Source organism: Syzygium oleosum, unplaced genomic scaffold, assembly GCF_021117445.2.
Source record: "Syzygium oleosum isolate NSW1041296 unplaced genomic scaffold, Sole_v2.1 Sole_v2.23, whole genome shotgun sequence".
Classification (NCBI taxonomy): domain Eukaryota; kingdom Viridiplantae; phylum Streptophyta; class Magnoliopsida; order Myrtales; family Myrtaceae; genus Syzygium; species Syzygium oleosum.
In genome coordinates, this window is record NW_026607507.1 from 6219423 (window position 1) to 6237504 (window position 18082).

The following is an 18082-nucleotide window of genomic DNA, read 5'->3' on the forward strand; positions in this document are numbered from 1 at the left end:
ACAACATACTAAAATTTGAGCCAATTCCGACAACGTTTGGCCTTCGAAATCGGACAGTGAAGATACGCTCCTTTTCTTTCTTTTCTTCCCCTGCACTCTCGGTGAGCTCTCGGTAAAGTCACTCTCTGTTTTTCTCTCTCCTTCTCACTTGGGCACACACACACGAAGCAGCCCCTCTTTTGTTCTTTCTTTTTCACCTTTTGACTTTCTTTTGTTTTGTTTATTTTTGGTTTAAGTACTAACTGGGCCCTACATAAGGTAGACCCAGTCAACAATATCATATAAACCACCCGTCTCTTCAATCAGAGAAAAAACAGCCGCCCCATCCACCAATCATGTCTCTTTGTTCGTGCCTCCAACAACCTGTTGAAACATTGCGTCGGGCGGAGTCTAACTTTGATAGAGTCTCCAAGAAAAAGAAAGTCAGGTGAGTATTTACAATGCTCTTAGTTCGAAATTTGTTTTTTGGCTCTCATATATGTTGTTTTCTATCTTCAGCCGACACAAAATGTCTGCCGTTAGAGAAGCACACGATGCGGCTAGGATCGCTCTGGACGAGGTCATCGAGTTGGTCAAGGCACAGCAAGTCCTAACTATCAGTTCGGTGGAAGAGGTGAAATTCTTCTCATGGTCACTGCCGATGTTTATTGAGCGCGGTACCCTCAGACGCGTGGTGATCAGGGGCAGCGGCAACCCCTGCCTCAGCAAGGCGACCAGCCGGAGGATCCGCAAGGCTCTGTTAGCTTACGGGTTCAAGGCGCGCGACCAGATGTTCGAGCTCCTGCCCGTGGCATAGTCTCTCATTTTATACATCGCAGTGTGTTAGCTCTACTAGTTGTGAATAGCCGCCCTCTGAAACTGGATGTGTTATCTATTATGTGTGATTCAGCTTCTTATAAATGGTATAGGTGCTGTATATAAAACGCCATGGTTGACACATGAATATAACGATATAAATGTTTATATAAACATACGGATGCGCTAATGCCATTAAGATGCTGTTCATCCGTTAAAAACTGGGGAAGAACAGAAAGGAAAAAATTAAATCAGAAGTGTGAAAATCCGGGGTAATTTTGTGCCATCAGTGTAATATTTGGAAAAAAAAAAGTCAAAAGTCAAAACGAAGCTACAGTGAAAAGAAGAGAGAAAGGAAGGAAAGAAAGGAAAGAAGAAAGAAGAAACAAGAAAGGGGGGAGAAGGGGAAATTTAGCGCGCTCGTGATCCGGACGACTTGTCAAGCCGATTCGACTTCGATTATCAACGCCCGGTATGTATTCGCGCCTCTCGTTCGTTCCATCGAAGTAGTTTCGGATTTAGGGCTTGAAATTCGGAATTATAAGAGATTTGTGCGGCGAAATCCGATTTTTGAGTCGTTGAGCTGCGTATATATATAGAATTGATAGTTTAGGGTGTCGTGGAGCCGTGGGATTTTACGGATCTTGATTTGGACCTACGGTTTGCCCAAATATGAATTTTTTAAGTTGGCCGCACATGGTGAACAGTGCGCGACCAGTGGGCTTTAGGCCGATTTTCGTCTGTTTTTGGCTCGATTTTGGGACGGCCAAGTTAAGGGTTTTGTAATACTCGGAACGGGCTTTCTTTTGACTATAAGTTTGCTAGGATCGGAGTTCGATGGAGAAAGTTATGACTCGATCAAGTTTTTACGCTCAAGTTCCGCGTTGCGGACGATTTGGATAATGGCTTTGGATGAGCAATTTGTGGGCGTTTTTGAGTTGTCTTGTTAGCGTTTAAGTATCGTTTAGCCGTTTAGTAATTATCTTAGTATTTGACTTGATTTTGATGTCGATTCTCGTTCAATTGATAGGATTACGAGATCATCGATGCGTTTAGCCACATTTTTTGGTTTTGGGGCATTTCAGGTGAGTGGTGCTATCTCTTCTATGAATTTATAAATTCATGTTTTGAAAGTGATAAGAATTTGAGTATTGTACGAGTTACTAAAGCATGTTTGTTGCATAAAATTCTGGATCGGGCAATAATTACTCTTTTGATATTTGAGAACGATTTGAGAAATTCGAGAATGGTTTTAAGATATATTGCGAACGGATAAATACGTATTATGTTGCGAACTAGTTTATGGAATGAATTCTCAATGATTTGAGAAATGTTTTATGAACAATATTACGTACATATCGATTTATGAAGAATTTTGAAATGATGTGAGAAATGTCTTGTAAAATGCGTTCGGTTTGATGAACGAAGTTGAGAAAGATTATGTGTTTTGTTTTGTGAAATCAATTGGTGATATTGATTGTGGATTATGAAACTTATTATGGATTTGGTATTGTGGGTTATTGGAGGATATGTGTTGATGCTCAATATCACTGTGAACCCATTGAGGGGCTTGTGGGTATGCGCATACTGGTCTAGGATATCCTTGTGGGCCGAGCCACTGGCTTATAGTAGGTGGAGACCTTGCCAAGGGAGGAATCTTGGTCGCCTTATCACGGGGCGAGATACGTGATCATGGTTTGATATTGAGCAATAGATTGGTTGATGGATAGACCATCGATGTGTTTTCTACTGTGCCACGGCAAATCCTTGAGAGTGATGGCAGTGCGGCTGTGGCTCAAAAAGGATAATATCGGGTCGGATTGAGAGATGGCAGTGCGGCTGCGCCTCTACCCCGAACGAGCCCTTTTATGATGAGATTAGTCAATGGAATAGACCATTGATATGTGAGTTATTGAGATTTGTCAATGGATTGGACCATTGACGTGTGATTTGACGAGATTAATCAATGGACTTGACCATTGATGATTGAATTGTAATGGCGTATTAAATAAATGTTTTCTGGTTTGTATCGAGTTTTGTGAAAAGGAAAAATAACTCATATTTGATATGATATGTATATGATATTGTGGATTTAAATTATGAGTTTTCGATATTTTTATCTATGCATAGTGGTTGCTCGATCTGCTTAGAAGAGATACGCACTACTTACTGAGCTGTCGTTGCTCACCCCCATCTTTTCCCAATCTTTCAGGTTCTTTGTTTAGCAGTCAATAGAGCGAGAGCGATGTCATGGGGACTTTTGGGTGATTTGAGGCTACGTCCTTCAGGTGAAAGGACAGCCGTGTCATCCCCCATCCTGGTAGATTTCGGGGTGTGACATTTATTGGTATCAGAGCTTAGGACATGATTTTTTGGGTACATAGTCTATGGGACGTTGTGAGGTTGTGCGTTAGGATGTGTGTTTCTTTTAAGGTTTAGGTGACCATTGGTTCTTATTCAGAGAAGTATGCTTTGCCCTGTAAGAGATAAGAAAGGCAAGCGAGTTGTTACCTTTGATATCGAAAATGTATCTTAAGATTCTCGAGGAGCAGTTTTGATAAGGAGATAAAGAGAGTTATTATGATCTAAGTCTGACTCTTAGGGAGTTGAGCAAGCTAGATAAAGACTATGTTGCGAAAGATATCAAATTTGAGGTCGAAGCGTGTGCCATGATGCTTAAGGGTATGGAAGACCTTATGGATGCTAAGAAATTCACTGTGGCTCGAAGGGTCATAATGTGGTGATTAAGTAAAGCTTTGGTATATTGAAGGTGATAAGGGATGGTGTTACTATGACAAGAAGTGATGAGTTCAACGACAGAAGTAGAAATATTGAGCTAGTCTTGTAATGCAAGTGAAGGAGAGCTAGAACCAAAGGCGACTGGTAAACTTGGATTGGCTCCCGCAGTTGGGAATAGAGGAAGCCCTAAAAAGGTTGCTTTGTTGGAGTTTAATCATATGAAAGTTGAAGAGAGTACAGGTAGAGCTGAGGTTGCTAAGAAGTCAGGAAGTCACTTTGTAAAGAAGGAAAGGAGTGCCTTGGAGCAAGTCCAATTGAGGAGAAGAGGGAATACATAGACGAGGCCTTTCAAGATCATTGAAAGATTTCAAGTTTGGTAACATTGCTACCGAATCCAAGGAGGGAACTTTGGATTCTTCCTTCCTCCGGAGTTTGCACTAGTTGTTATGCACTTTAGCTTTCAAGTTTTTGAGGATATGGATTTAAGGAGCTTTTTATTTTTTCAGATATAGAGCAAGGTTGAAAATTGGTGGATATTAAGATATTGAGTATAGGAATTGCTTACTAGCACTTGGATACATTATCTCAAGTTTTTTCTTCATGGCAAGCGGTTAGAGTGACGAGGAAGCTGTTTATTGGAGAACACGAGAAATTTTAGTATAACAAAAAGATACGAGTTGTACTTTATGTTCAGAAAGCAGTTTTACCGTTTATTGATGCTGGCGGCATGCTAGAATGCAAGCTCTCTGATGAAATAAGGGAAGCAGGTTTTGGTATTGAACTAGAAGACTTCGCATCTATTGTACAGGGGCATGATATAAAGCGCTTGAAACTTCTTAGTAGAGTTAAAGGGATTATAAGTAAAGTTTCGGTTTCTCTTGATGAGGGCATCTGAATAGAGGACCCATCCTTGAAATCTTCAATATCTATTAAGCAAAAGAGGTTCACGAAGACACTTGTAAGATCATTTTTAACAGTTGTCTGGGAAGCCGTGCAAGATCTAATGCTTACTATTCTTATGGTTAGTGCGGTGGTTTCTATAAGTGATGGGGTAGGTACAGAATAATGGCCAAAGGGAATGTATGATGGACTAGGAATATTACTTAGTATATTCCTGGTGGTCATGGTAACAACAATTGGCGACTATAAGCAGTCCTTGCAATTTAGAGATTTGGATCAGGAGGAAAAGAAAATATTTGTTTAGGTTACAAATGATGGGAAAAGAGAAAATGTGTCCATTTGTCACTTGATTGTTGATGATGTTGTTCATATATCCATTGGGGGCATAGTTCCAGCATATGGTCTTTTATAGTGCGATACATCATTTTAATTGACAAGTCAAGCTTGCCAAGTGAGAGCGAGCCAGTTAATGTTTATAAGGAGAAGCCTCTTCTTTTTTATGGGACTAAAGTGTAAGATGGATCTGAAATATGTTGGTGATAATGGTTGGTGTGAGGACTGAGTAGGGAAAGTTGATGGAAACATTGGGTGAGGGTGGAAATAATGAGACACCTCTATAGATGAAGTTGAATGGGGTCGCCACAGTTATTGGTAAGATTGGTTTGGGTTTTGCGGTGCTCGCCTTTATGGTGCTGACGGTATGATTCTTGGTGGATAAAACATTAAAGCATGAATTCACTAGTTGGTCTTCTACAGATGCTTTGTCACTTGTTGATTATTTTGATATCGCGGTTACTATAATAGTGGTCACTGTACCGGAAGAATTGCCTTTGGCAGTGACATTAAGTCTTTTGAAGAAGCTATTGAATGACAGAGCATTTGTGGGACGCCTCTTAGCCTACGAGACAATGGGTTCTGCTAGTTGCATACACACCGATAAGACTGGAACATTAACACAAACCACATGGTTATTGATAAGATATGGCTAATTGGTAAAGCTACAGTTATGAAGGGAGTTAAGGGTAAAGATATCTTGAAATAAGAAACATGCAAAGAAGTTTTGGCCATCTATTTGCAGGCAATGATTCTAAATACAAATTCCAAAGTTGGCAAGGATAAATATGGTAAGCAATCAATTTTGAGAACACCAATGGAATCAACACTTTTGGAGTTTGTATTGTTTTTGGGTGGTGATTTTGCGGCTCATTGCCAAAAGAATAAGACCCTAAAGGTAGAGCCTTTTAGTTCAGGAAGGACGAAAATGTCTCTACTGGTGACTCGACTAGTTGGCAGGGCAAGGATTGTATGCAAAGGTGCATAAAAAATTATTCTTAGAATGTGACAAGATTGTTGACAAAGAAAGAAATTTTGCTTCTATGTCTGTAGAACAGGTTAAAAATATGACAAATGTTATTAAAGGTTTTGCAAGTGAAGCACTGATGACACCTTACTTGTCATTTAAAGGTGTAGATGACACTTCAAATGGAGACATTCCCGAGTGCGGGTATACCCTGATCACAATCATTGGAAATTAAGATTATGTATGCCTTGGAGTCAAAGAGGCAGTTGAAACTTATTTAGCAGCTGGCATTACTATCTGTATGGTAACTGGGGACACTGTTCTTATTGCTATAGCTATAGCTAGAGAATGTGACATCCTCACAGAGGGTGGTATAGCTATAGTTAGACTAGATTTCCGTAACAAATCCATGGAACAAAATAATGAAATCATTCTAAGGATTCGGGTAATGACGCGGTTTATGCCTTTGAATAGGCACACCTTGCTTACCATTATCAAGAAAGAATTCGATGAGGTTGTTGTTGTGACTAGTGATGGGCAAAGTTTGAAATAGTGTTATCAATAATTTTTTCTCAAGATGATAGTAAGGATGTGAAAAGTATTTGAAAGTTTTTGTGCAATAAATAAGAGTTGGATTATCCAGACGAAGAAACTGATCTTGATGGTAAAGCTTTTGGTATGCTGGTCGTACCATCTTGTTGGCAAGAAAGCGTAAAGCTTGGGATCCCAGTGCCTAATCGTTCATATGTTCATTTTGGATGCTTATATTGCCTCTTCTTGATCATGTTCTACGCGAAGTTATGGAGCAAGTGCGTAGTATGGCAAGGTGTTTGAGTTAATGCTTGAGAGGAACGCCGTTCCTTCGACTGCCATAATTGGATGTTACAAGAAGGCAAATGATGTGGATACTTTATTTAATCTGTTGAATGATATGCGTCATGAAGGAGTGGAGTGCAGCTTAGTGATGGGGTTGTAGGTGCTTGTTGGAGATTTGGAGGTTATGCGTTGTTGTGCATTAGTATATGGTTTTGGGTTGGATGTAGTCTTTTTGAATTCCTTCTTTAGTGCTTATGATAAATGCGGAAGCATTGATGAGACAAAGGCTTCATTAGAACTTATAGATCAAAGGGATATTTCCAAACCTACATCCGAGTCATGCTCGTCTCATGAAAAGGAAATTTAGTATGAAGCTTTGCATGTATTGCATGTCACGAGTCTTAAAGGTTTTGCAAGTATGGTAACACTGGTTTCTATTTTTCGATGCTTATGTGAATGAAATACAAGCTACTTTTTATGATCGAATAATTCTGGTAACGATGATAAACTTGAAATAGAAAAGAAAGCAAAACTTATTTTGATCAGAGGCGTAGTGAAAGCATGGTGGACTTTTGGAATGTCTTAGTAAGCTTAAAGAAGCAGAGGAGTTTGTTGAGTATATTAAGATCCAATGGCAAAATTGCATAAGGAGGCTACTTGGGAGTCTGAGGAGAAAAGACGCAAATATCCACATTTGTTTAATAGTTGAGGTAAGTTTAAATTTCGAGGACGAAATTTCTTTTAAGGATGGGAGAATGTAATATTTGGAAAAAAAAAAGTCAAAAAGTAAAAAAGAAGCTACAGTGGACTTCAATTTATAAAGGGAACCGAGAGCTTGCGGGAGAGAGGAAAAGAAGAGAGAAAGGAAGGAAAGAAAGGAAAGAAGAAAGAAGAAAGGGGGGAGAAGGGGAAATTTAGCGCGCTCATGATCCGGACAACTTGCCAAGCCGATTCGACTTCGATTAGCAACGCCCGGTATGTATTCGCGCCCCTCGTTCGTTCCATTGGAGTAATTTCCGATTTAGGGCTTGAAATTCGGAATTATAAGAGATTTGTGCGGCGAAATTCGATTTTTGAGTCGTTGAGCTGCGTATATATATAGAATTGATAGTTTAGGGTGTCGTGGAGCCGTGGGATTTTACGGATCTTGATTTGGACCTACGGTTTGCCCAAATATGAATTTTCGAAGTTGGCCGCACATGGTGAACAGTGCGCGACCAGTGGGCTTTAGGCCGATTTTCGTCGATTTTCGGCTCGATTTTGGGACGGCCAAGTTAGGGGTTTTGTAATACTCGGAACGGGCTTTCTTTTGACTATAAGTTTGCTAGGATCGGAGTTTGATGGAGAAAGTTATGACGCGATCAAGTTTTTGCGCTCAAGTTCCGCGTTGCGGACGATTTGGATAATGGCTTTGGATGAGCAATTTGTGGACGTTTTTGAGTTGTCTTGTTAGTGTTTAAGTGTCGTTTAGCCGTTTAGTAATTATCTTAGTATTTGATTTAATTTTGATGTCGATTCTCGTTCAATTGATAGGATTACGAGATCATCGATGCGTTTAGCCACGTTATTTGGTTTTGGGGCATTCCAGGTGAGTGGTGCTATCTCTTTTATGAATTTGTAAACTCATGTTTTGAAAGTGATAAGAATTTGAGTATTGTACGAGTTACTAAAGCATATTTGTTGTATAAAATTCTGGATCGGGCAATAATTACCCTTTTGATATTTGAGAACGATTTGAGAAATTCGAGAATGGTTTTAAGATATATTGCGAACGGATATATACGTATTATGTTGCGAACTAGTTTATAGAATGAGTTCTCAATGATTTGAGAAACGTTTTATGAACAATGTTACGTACATATCGATTTATGAAGAATTTTGAAATGATGTGAGAAATATCTTGTAAAATGCGTTCAGTTTGACGAACGAAGTTGAGAAAGATTATGTATTTTGTTTTGTGAAATCAGTTGGTGATGTTGATTATGGATTATGAGACTTATTATGGATTTGGTATTGTGGATTATTGGAGGATATGTGTTGATGCTCAATATCTCTGTGAGCCCATTGAGGGGCTTGTGGGTATGCGCATACTAGTCTAGGATATCCTTGTGGGCCAAGCCATCGGCTTATAGTAAGAGGAGACCTTGCCAAGGGGGGAATCTTGGTCGCCTTATCACGGGGCGAGATACGTGATCATGGTTTGATATTGAGCAATAGATTGGTCGTTGGATAGACCATCGATGTGTTTTCTACTGTGCCAGAGCAAATCCTTGAGAGTGATGGCAGTGCGGCAGTGGCTCAAAAAGGATAATATCAGGTCGGATTGAGAGATGGCAGTGCGGCTGCGCCTCTACCCCGAACGAGCCCTTTTATGATGAGATTAATCAATGAAATAGACCATTGATATGTGAGTTATTGAGATTTGTCAATGGATTGGACCATTGACGTGTGATTTGACGAGATTAATCAATGGACTTGACCATTGATGATTGAATTGTAATGGCGTATCAAATGAATGTTTTCTGATTTGTATCGAGTTTTGTGAAAAGGAAAAATAACTCATATTTGATATGATATGTATATGATATTGTAGATTTAAATTATGAGTTTTCGATATTTTTATCTATGCATAGTGGTTGCTCGATCTGCTTAGAAGAGATACGCACTACTTACTGAGCTGTCGTTGCTCACCCCCCTCTTTTCCCAATCTTTCAGGTTCTTTGTTTAGCAGCGAATAGAGCGAGAGCGATATCATGGGGACTTTTGGGTGATTTGAGGCTGCGTTCTTCAGGTAGAAGGACGGCCGTGTCATCCCCCATCCTGGTAGATTTCAGGGTGTGACAATCAGAAAATTGTATGATTTTTGCTTTTGTACCTTTTGCACCAACGATTTCCTGTATGCTCAGTTGAGTTGTGCAGGTTTTAATACTCACGTGTTTCCTGATGAATTGAAACAAGAGAGATGACGGAAATAACTGATGAAATTGTACATCCTTATCTGTTGCACATTTGATTACCCGAAATAACTGATGAAATTGTACATCCTTCTCTGCTGCTCATTTGATTACCCTTTGGCCGTTGGCTTGCCAAACAATGTGATCTCTGTAAATCACCTGTTTAACCTTCTCAACTTCTTCCTTCTCGCATATTGTTGATGATGGAAAAGTCCAGTTGTAGTGGTTAGAATGAGTTTTTGCTCCTGTGGCTACTCGAGGATTTTCATGCTGGAACAGGTATAGGCCTTGCTACTTGGTACTTTGATGTGTTGTGCCAGTGAAGATACTGGTTGATCTCTTTCATGACGACATTTTTGGTGGGTTAGTGATTGGGCTGGTCCTCAGGAACACCTTGATCACAGGAAGAAAGGCTCAGAGCCTTGTGAAGAACTTCGGCAGAAGAAAGCAAAGGCGAAGAAGGTAGAAGAGATGGTCTGAAACCAAGGAACACTCGACCGAAATATTTCCTCTTCTGTTTTCTAGTACCAGTACCTTTTTCTAAATTTTTCTGCTTTAGTTATTAAGTAGTCCATATGCATTTTAAATAAAGCATTCTGTAATCATATATGTATGAGACATGTATCAGAAAAATCTATAAATATTAAGAAAGTTAAGTAAAATGAGACTTCGCTCAGGAAGATTTATTCCCTTCCACTTTCTTTCACATTAACTACTTAGAAACCATTATATTTTTCACCAATCATATAAAATACACTTGATCTTTTTCTGATTATCTAACAATGATATCACCAAGAAAAATTTAATTCCATAGAAGGGCTCATTACTTATTTAATTATATATGTGGACAAATAAGCAATTATTTAATTTCACATAGTGGCGCATAAAAATACGAAATGTGAAATCTTTTAATATAGAAGATAAAAAAACATGCATTCCTATTTCTTATATGTATTGGTTAAAGAGTTTGCAACATAAATATAGAATGGCGCAAAGCCCAACAAATAACTGTATGAACTTTTACAACTTACAATATAATCAGAATTCACAAGCCAAATCATCCATCACTTTCACGAAGCATTTCACATTTTCAATCCGTTCCTGTCACACCCCAAAACCTACCAGGATGGGGGATGACACAGCCGTCCTTTCACCCGGGGGACGCAGCCTCAAACCACCCAAAACTAATCCCCATGACATCGCTCTCGTTCTATTGGTTATCAACCAAAGAACCTGAAAAGATTGGGGAAAGAGAGGGGTGAGCAACCACAGCTTAGTAAGTAGTGCGTATCTCTTCTAAGCAGATCGAGCAACCACTATGCATGAATACATAAAGCCATACCAGAATTTCAGAAGCCAAACTCAAGATATAAAGTACATATCAAGCCACATAAGAGTTGTTTCATTTCAACAAGACTTTATACAATTAAGAAAATACTCATTTAAATCATCATAAGCATCAACGGTCAAGTCCATTGATCAATCTCTATTAAAAATCACATCAATAGTCAATTTCATTGACTAATCTCAAATCACACATCAATGGTCTATTCTATTAATGAATCTCATCAAAAGCACATGCCAATGGTCCATTCCATTGACCAATCTCATCGAAAAACACACGTCAATGGTTTATTCCATCGACCAATCTATTGCTCAATATCAAACCATGGTCACGACACAAAGCCTTGTGACAGGGCTACCAATATTTCTCTCTTGGTAAGGTCTCCACCTACAAAGCCGGTGGCTTGGCCTAGAAGGATATCCTAAACCCGGTATGCATACCCTCAAACCCCTCAATGGGCTCATAACGATATTGAGCATCAAACAATTATCATCAAATATCAGAAATCCAATCCGCAATACATTTCATAAATCAAACAAATAACTTTCTCGTAACACGGCTCATCTGCCAGAAATACATTTAGTAGAGCATTTCTTGAATCACTTCCAAACTCGTTTCATAAATTAGTTCATAATGCGATATACATATATATCCTTTCACAATACATTTCCAAAAATGATTCTCAAATCATTCTCAAATACTAAAAAGTAGGAAATGCCCGATCCGTATTTTTATGCAACAAATATGTTCTTTCACAACTCGTACGATTACTCAAATACTTATCACTTTCAAAACATGAATTTATAAACTCAAAGAAGAGATGGCACCACTCACCTAAGAATGCCTCATAACCAAACAATGTAGCTAAACTCGCCGACGATCTCGTAATCCTATCAATTAAACGAGAATGTATATAAACTCTAAGGAAGTTGAACATGATCGAGGATGTTTTTGATGACTTGCCCACACTACACCCAATAGGTAATGCGAAGAGATGTTACGAGCCCTCAATCCCAAATCGGCTCAACAAGGCTGACCATAACTTTTTGGGCTATTAGTGTAGTAGGTCTGTGCTACTTAGGCCCAATAGGTACTTGGACTCGAAAGACTAATCATGTGGTGGCCACAAACATTGTGGTAGGCCGGTATTGTTGGGTATTCATGTAGGTTAGGGTGGCGGCAGCCAGGCGTGATAGCGAAGATGGAGGAGGAGCTTGTGGTCGGGCTCGGTGCCACAGAGGAGGCCGTGAAAAAGTCCAACATCGCATGAGGTAAGGGCTTGGAAGAGCCCGAGTCCGCGCCTAACGGAGGGTCGTTGGCTTGCGAACCATAGTGGTGCCCATGCTCGTGTCCTCGGCACCCACGTCCGGGTCTATCAAGGCGGGGCCTGAGACTCTGAAACTCGACCCACGTCCATCGAGGTCGTGCCCGGATCTGGTGCCAGGCCCGAGCCGAGCCTAACCTCGATGGACCCAGGCTCAGGCATCAGGGACTCAAGCTCCAGAAGTAATTGTTTTGACATAGCAAACCACGCGGGTTAAGAAAGTTTTTCCTTCACCATGTTCACTAGGGAAATTAACATTGTTGAGAAAACTTGGTTTTTCATTTTCTGAACTTAAGTCTCCTTACGAGCTATTTTTATTGCGATGCTGATTAATTATGTGAAATGTCAATGCATTTTCTTATCATTGGAAACTTTACTCGCAGAGGTGCAATTGGACAGCCGAGGCTTCTAGTTCGTTTTGTTTTAGTCATGATCTACAATCCATTGAATGCGTAAGGTTGGCTTACTCTTTGTAAGGCGTACTCTCTCTAGGACGAGCTGGCTTGTTGCCACCGGAAAGCCCTTTCCTCCGAAATGAACTCCATTTGACGAGTCTCAAAATTTGTTCATATACCTCTTTTCCCACTATGCGAGTCTCAAATGGGACTTGCTTATTTCCCCCTTCTAAATGAAAACGTTATTTACATGGCAAAAACATTATAAAATTTCTTCATCAATAATAAAGTAAAAAATTCAAATTTGGTGTTCGTCATGTCTACCAAAATCAACAAAAATATCGATTATCCGATCCTTCACTATTTTATTAAAATCTATTGCTATAATCAAACTCTTATTACCCATCAGAAATGTCAAAGGGTTAGAGAATGATGTTGCTTATCCGCGTACTTTAAATAAGATAATTACTCATGCTTCTTGGCTAATCATATTTAAGGCAAGAGCTCACGGCTGAGACCCTCTTATTTCGTGATGTCTTTTTATGAGTTCCAAATTTCAATCTAATGCGTTGAAAATATTTAACGATTCACGCATTACTCGATTGTTCACATTCATATAGACATTTTTCTGGATGTCATTATTAATTGCAAAAACTATAAAGAGCACCAAAGCAGTCACACACATAATAGAGATCTTGTCAATGTAATAATTATAAAGTATTTGGTCTCTTATATATAGAGAGAGAGATTTAAAAATTCAAAGTACTTAATATAAATGATTAATATCATGAAAAACCATAAATTGGTACACTTATGACAAATTTATTCAAAACTAATTCATTTTTATCATAAAAAACCTTAAACTGGTACATTTACGACAATTTTACCTTATGTTAGTTTCCATTAAATTTTACCATCAAATTTTTGAGTTGGATGACATAGAGTAGTTGACGGGTATATGTGTTTAGGGTTTTACCTTTCATCTATTGCATATGTACCATTTTGTGATTTTTCGTAATATTAATCCAATTTAACGGAAGGTAAATTTACCACGAATGTACTAGTTTGGGGTTTTCGTTGGTCAAAAAATTAATTTAGGGTAAATCTGTCATAGGTATACCAATTAGGGGTGTGCAAAAAATTCAGGAACCGCTCGGACCGTCCGGGACCACCCAGAACAGGACTGGAACCAGTGGTTCCAAAGGGAATCATTCTGGTTCCCGGTTCTAGGTGTGGAACTGACTGCTCACCCACCCAGACCGGACCGGTAATATAATATTTATTTATTTAAATTTTAATTAAAAAAAAAAAGAAATATCCAAAATCCCTAAACTAAATCTAACTCGCTCAACGCTCACAGCCTCACATTGAGCCGAGAAACACTTTCTTTCGCTTTCGCCTCACGCTCACTCTCACTCTCTCACTGTTCTCGGTTGATGCTCACCTTACCGTCTCCGACTCTCTATCTCTGTCTTCATCTTTCTGTCTTCGTCCTTGGCTAGTGGGACCGTTCCATGGACCCACCCAGGAACCGACCGGCGGTTCCCGAGTGGGTCCATGAACCAACGGGCAGTTACCGGTTCTAATTTTTCGGAATCGGTCATTAGTGGGCGATTCCCGGTTCTAGGGTGGGAATTGCCAACCCGGATCGTGCTCAACCCTAATACCAGTTTGGAATTTTTAATGGTCAAAAAATTATTTTTAGTAAATTTGTCACAGATGTACCAGTTTTAGATTTTTTTTGGTATTAATCTTGATATAATTGCTGACTTAATATTAAATGCTAAAAAATTTGAAACGACTAAAAATTGGGCTCGCATGAAGACGCATTTCCACGAATAGGTTAGCTGCAGCATCATTTCCCATCGAGAACGATGGACCGACACATCCGGGCATTCCTCAACAAGCTCGCCGTCGCCGTCGCCACTTCACCCTCCTCCTCCTCTTCCTCCGGACCCCCCAAACCTGCCTCCCCCACTGCTATTGCGAGTTCCTCCCCCTCGATAAGAAGAACAAGCGCCTCTGGTCCTCCCGCGCCTTCCGCGGCCAGGTCCTCTCCTACCGGCCCTTCTTCGACTCAATCCGCGACTTGGGCCTTCTCTGCAACCACTCCAATGTCCTCTGCGTCTCTACCGGGGCTGGCCACGAGTTCGCGGCGTTGTCCGAGTCGGGGGTCACCGACGTCACCGGGGTCGAATTGATTAACTCGCCGCCCCTGGTAAGCATTAAATTAAGTGAGTCTCACTGTCAGCATGAACCTAATTTAGCATTGAGTTAGATATATTTTAGTCAAAATAAGAAATTTAGGTGATCTAGGATGTAACGGTATCTTATTTTCCATTTTTTCTTTTTCGGGATAAGAAATGTAGACTATGGTAGTATCAATTTGAGTAGTTCTCCAATTTCAGTTTCAAAGTAGTTCGAATCAAATAGCCGACATCCCTTTGTCGCGACCTCCCCTTTCCGCGAGGAAGGGGTGCCAGCCTGGATGCGCTAAGCCTAGGTTTGAGACTTAACTCAAAACCCATACTGTATCGCGACTTGTGGTTTAAGTTTTTTTAACCTGTAAGTGATTTTTATCTAGGAGTCGCCACTAATCAGTTTTTGATAGGTCGATTAGATACCCAAGTAAGGTAGTGGGAGAATTGCCTTATTTCTGCGTACGAGAGATTAAATGAGTTCGGGAACTTGCTTATACTAGTTGAATGACTTGTGCCCTTTCGGTACATTTCATCATGTTCATTTTCAGAAAGTATTTATAACGCAGTTAAGATTGATTTTAAGATCTATCTCCTAACATGTGAAGTGATCAAGCGAGTGGACGATCATTAAGTTAACAATTGGCAATCAAGATAAATATGCATCCTAGGATTCTAATCTTAACTAAGGTGACGACATTCAACACATGACAATTTATGCAATCATATACTAATTAGAAAATAACATTCAACATCCTACTCTATAGCCCCATAGGCTTATTTGATTTAGACATAATTATTAATCAAATAATTCACCTAATTTAGAAAATTATTCAAAAATAGTAATTTCTAAACTATTTCCTAATTAAATTTATATTTTTTAAAAAATTTTAAAATTTTTTTCAATAAAAATATTAATATAATATTAAGCTGGGTTGGATCGGTGGATCCAAATCAGGTCAGAACCGACCCAGGTCAACGACCCAACCCGTATGCATTGACTTGGGTAGGATCTCCAGATCCAAACTGAGTCGGCGATCAACCCGAGTCATTAACCAGGGTTTTGAACCGGATTGGGCCCGGTGGTAAAGGACTAAATAGGGCCGGTTCAACCAGGTCTAACCAGCCCCAAATAGCCTATAGACCGGGTCTGCAGGTCGGGCTTTGACCGGCTCTTGCGTGCAAAGGCACTCGAGAACGCTGGCCGGGTGATTACTCTATAAAATTAGAGTTATTTTATCTACTTTAGGCAACAAATACTACAATATTTGTTAGAAAATATTTGGATTCCCTTCTATTTATTCAAATTTTCTTTCTTTATGCAGAATATTGAGATATGGAGAAAATAAAGAAAATATTGCAAAAAGAAGGAAATGAATATGCTACCCAGAGAAGAGTTAGAAAGCGGATATCACATTGGGAATTCTGCGATTTATTTCCTTATTTAATGCAAAAAAGAAGCAATTGCCTTGTGAGAGGAGTCATGTAACCAATTAACGTAATCCTTTTATGCGATTTTTTTTTGAAATGCATGATCTTAGATCTTCATGATTTTCACAATAAGAGGGATGAAGACATACCTTTATTCATAGCGTTGCCCTTAAAGATAATTGTTATAGAAACAAAATATACGTAGAAATCTGATTTCTCTTCTTTAACCCATTTTTCTCTTTAACGTATTCTATCCGGATGCAGGATAGAATACAACCGTTCGTTCTTTCTTGAGGGTGAAGAAAGAACTAAACTCTATTTATATAGTCTATCAATAGGTGCCTTCCATGAAAGCACAATCTATTTCATAATAGTCACACATTTTCGTAGGAAATATAACTCCTTAATAAAATTACACATTTTCATCTTCTCATAGTCAATACGTTTTAGTAATTAAATATTTGTTAAATCATTATTAATAATATCATATGCGCCACATTATTCTTACAATCGTTGAGAGAGAGAGAGATAGAATCGTGAAAAAAAAAAAGAGAGAGGAGAGGGACACGCTAGATACACAAAAGAGAGAGCAAAAGTTTCTTTTCTTTTCTTCCAGCAAAGTGAAGGAAAAAAAGCAAAGAGTACGTCCAGCAAAGTGAGTCCCTTCGCGGCCGCCGTTCGTGTCCATAGGAGCCTGATTATCAGGCCTCGAGTCCAGCCTCGCCTGCGATTGCTCCTGCCCAGTGAAGGGTTTAGTCCGGCAAAGTCCAGACGTTCTTGATTGAGATCAACAGCCGTTCCAGCGTCGAACTAGTGCGCTTCTGGCGCACATCACAGCCCTCCGGTTGATCTCAGTCGTGTCCGGCAGCTATCCCGTTGTCTCTAGCAATATCGGCACGCCAGAATAGTCATTGCCGATTTCCTTATTGGCGTCCCAGTATTCCATTGATCCAACCGTCTTCAGCGAGACACTCCGGCGGGCATCAAGGTTTCCTCGTCGGTGGTCGCCAGGGCTGCCTGAGGCCGTTCGGCCTCAAACGAGGGCTGCGCGGCGTCAGATCTAGGTTGCCGGCGGCCCTCGCCTGGGTTTTTCGACCCTCGTCGGGGGTCGCCCGAGCCTAGGCGGCCCTCGTCGACGGTTGCTAGGGGCTGCTTGAGGTCGCTCCGCCTCAAGCGACAGCCGCCGGCGCCGGATTTGGGTCGCCGGCGGCCCTCGAGGGCCGTCTAGGTCGCACAACCTTAGCTGAGTTCGTGCGAGTTCCCGGCAAGGGCCGTCTAGGGCGTGCAACCTCAGTCGGCCCTCGTTTGGGTTGTGTGGCCTGTCGTGGCGGCCGTGCAACCCTAGGCGACGATTGCTGGATTGCGCGACCACGCCGGCCCCTCTCTAGCTCGTCGTCGTCCCCTCACAGCCACACCGGCGGAGGTAAGCAAGGAAGACGATGAACAGTGACAAACGAGGCCAAAATCGGAAAATCAGCAAATAGATGAAGACAGTTTTGGAAGAAATGTTTGTCACTTACTCGCACTGTAGCATGCCGAGAAAGCCGAAAAGCCAAGGGACCTCCTGAGCTGCCTTGGGCTTTTGGCCTTTACAAGGTCAACTTTGGCTCAATGGAGTTTCAAAAAAATTTCCCCAAACACTAAATTTTAGCTCAAAGGCCTTTAGGTGCCCAAAGTAGCTTCCCAAAGCTACTCCCAAACGCAGCCTAATCCCATGACAATACCAACATGGCAGCATCTTCAATTGATCCGTGTCCTTGACGTGTCAAGTGAAGCTTTAGGCCTTCAACGTCTCCACTATGGCAACACGAGTCCCTCCCGTTTCTTTGCTCAGTGGAACTAACGAAGTCAACGAGTCATTGTGTTCACTTTAGTCTCTTTACAG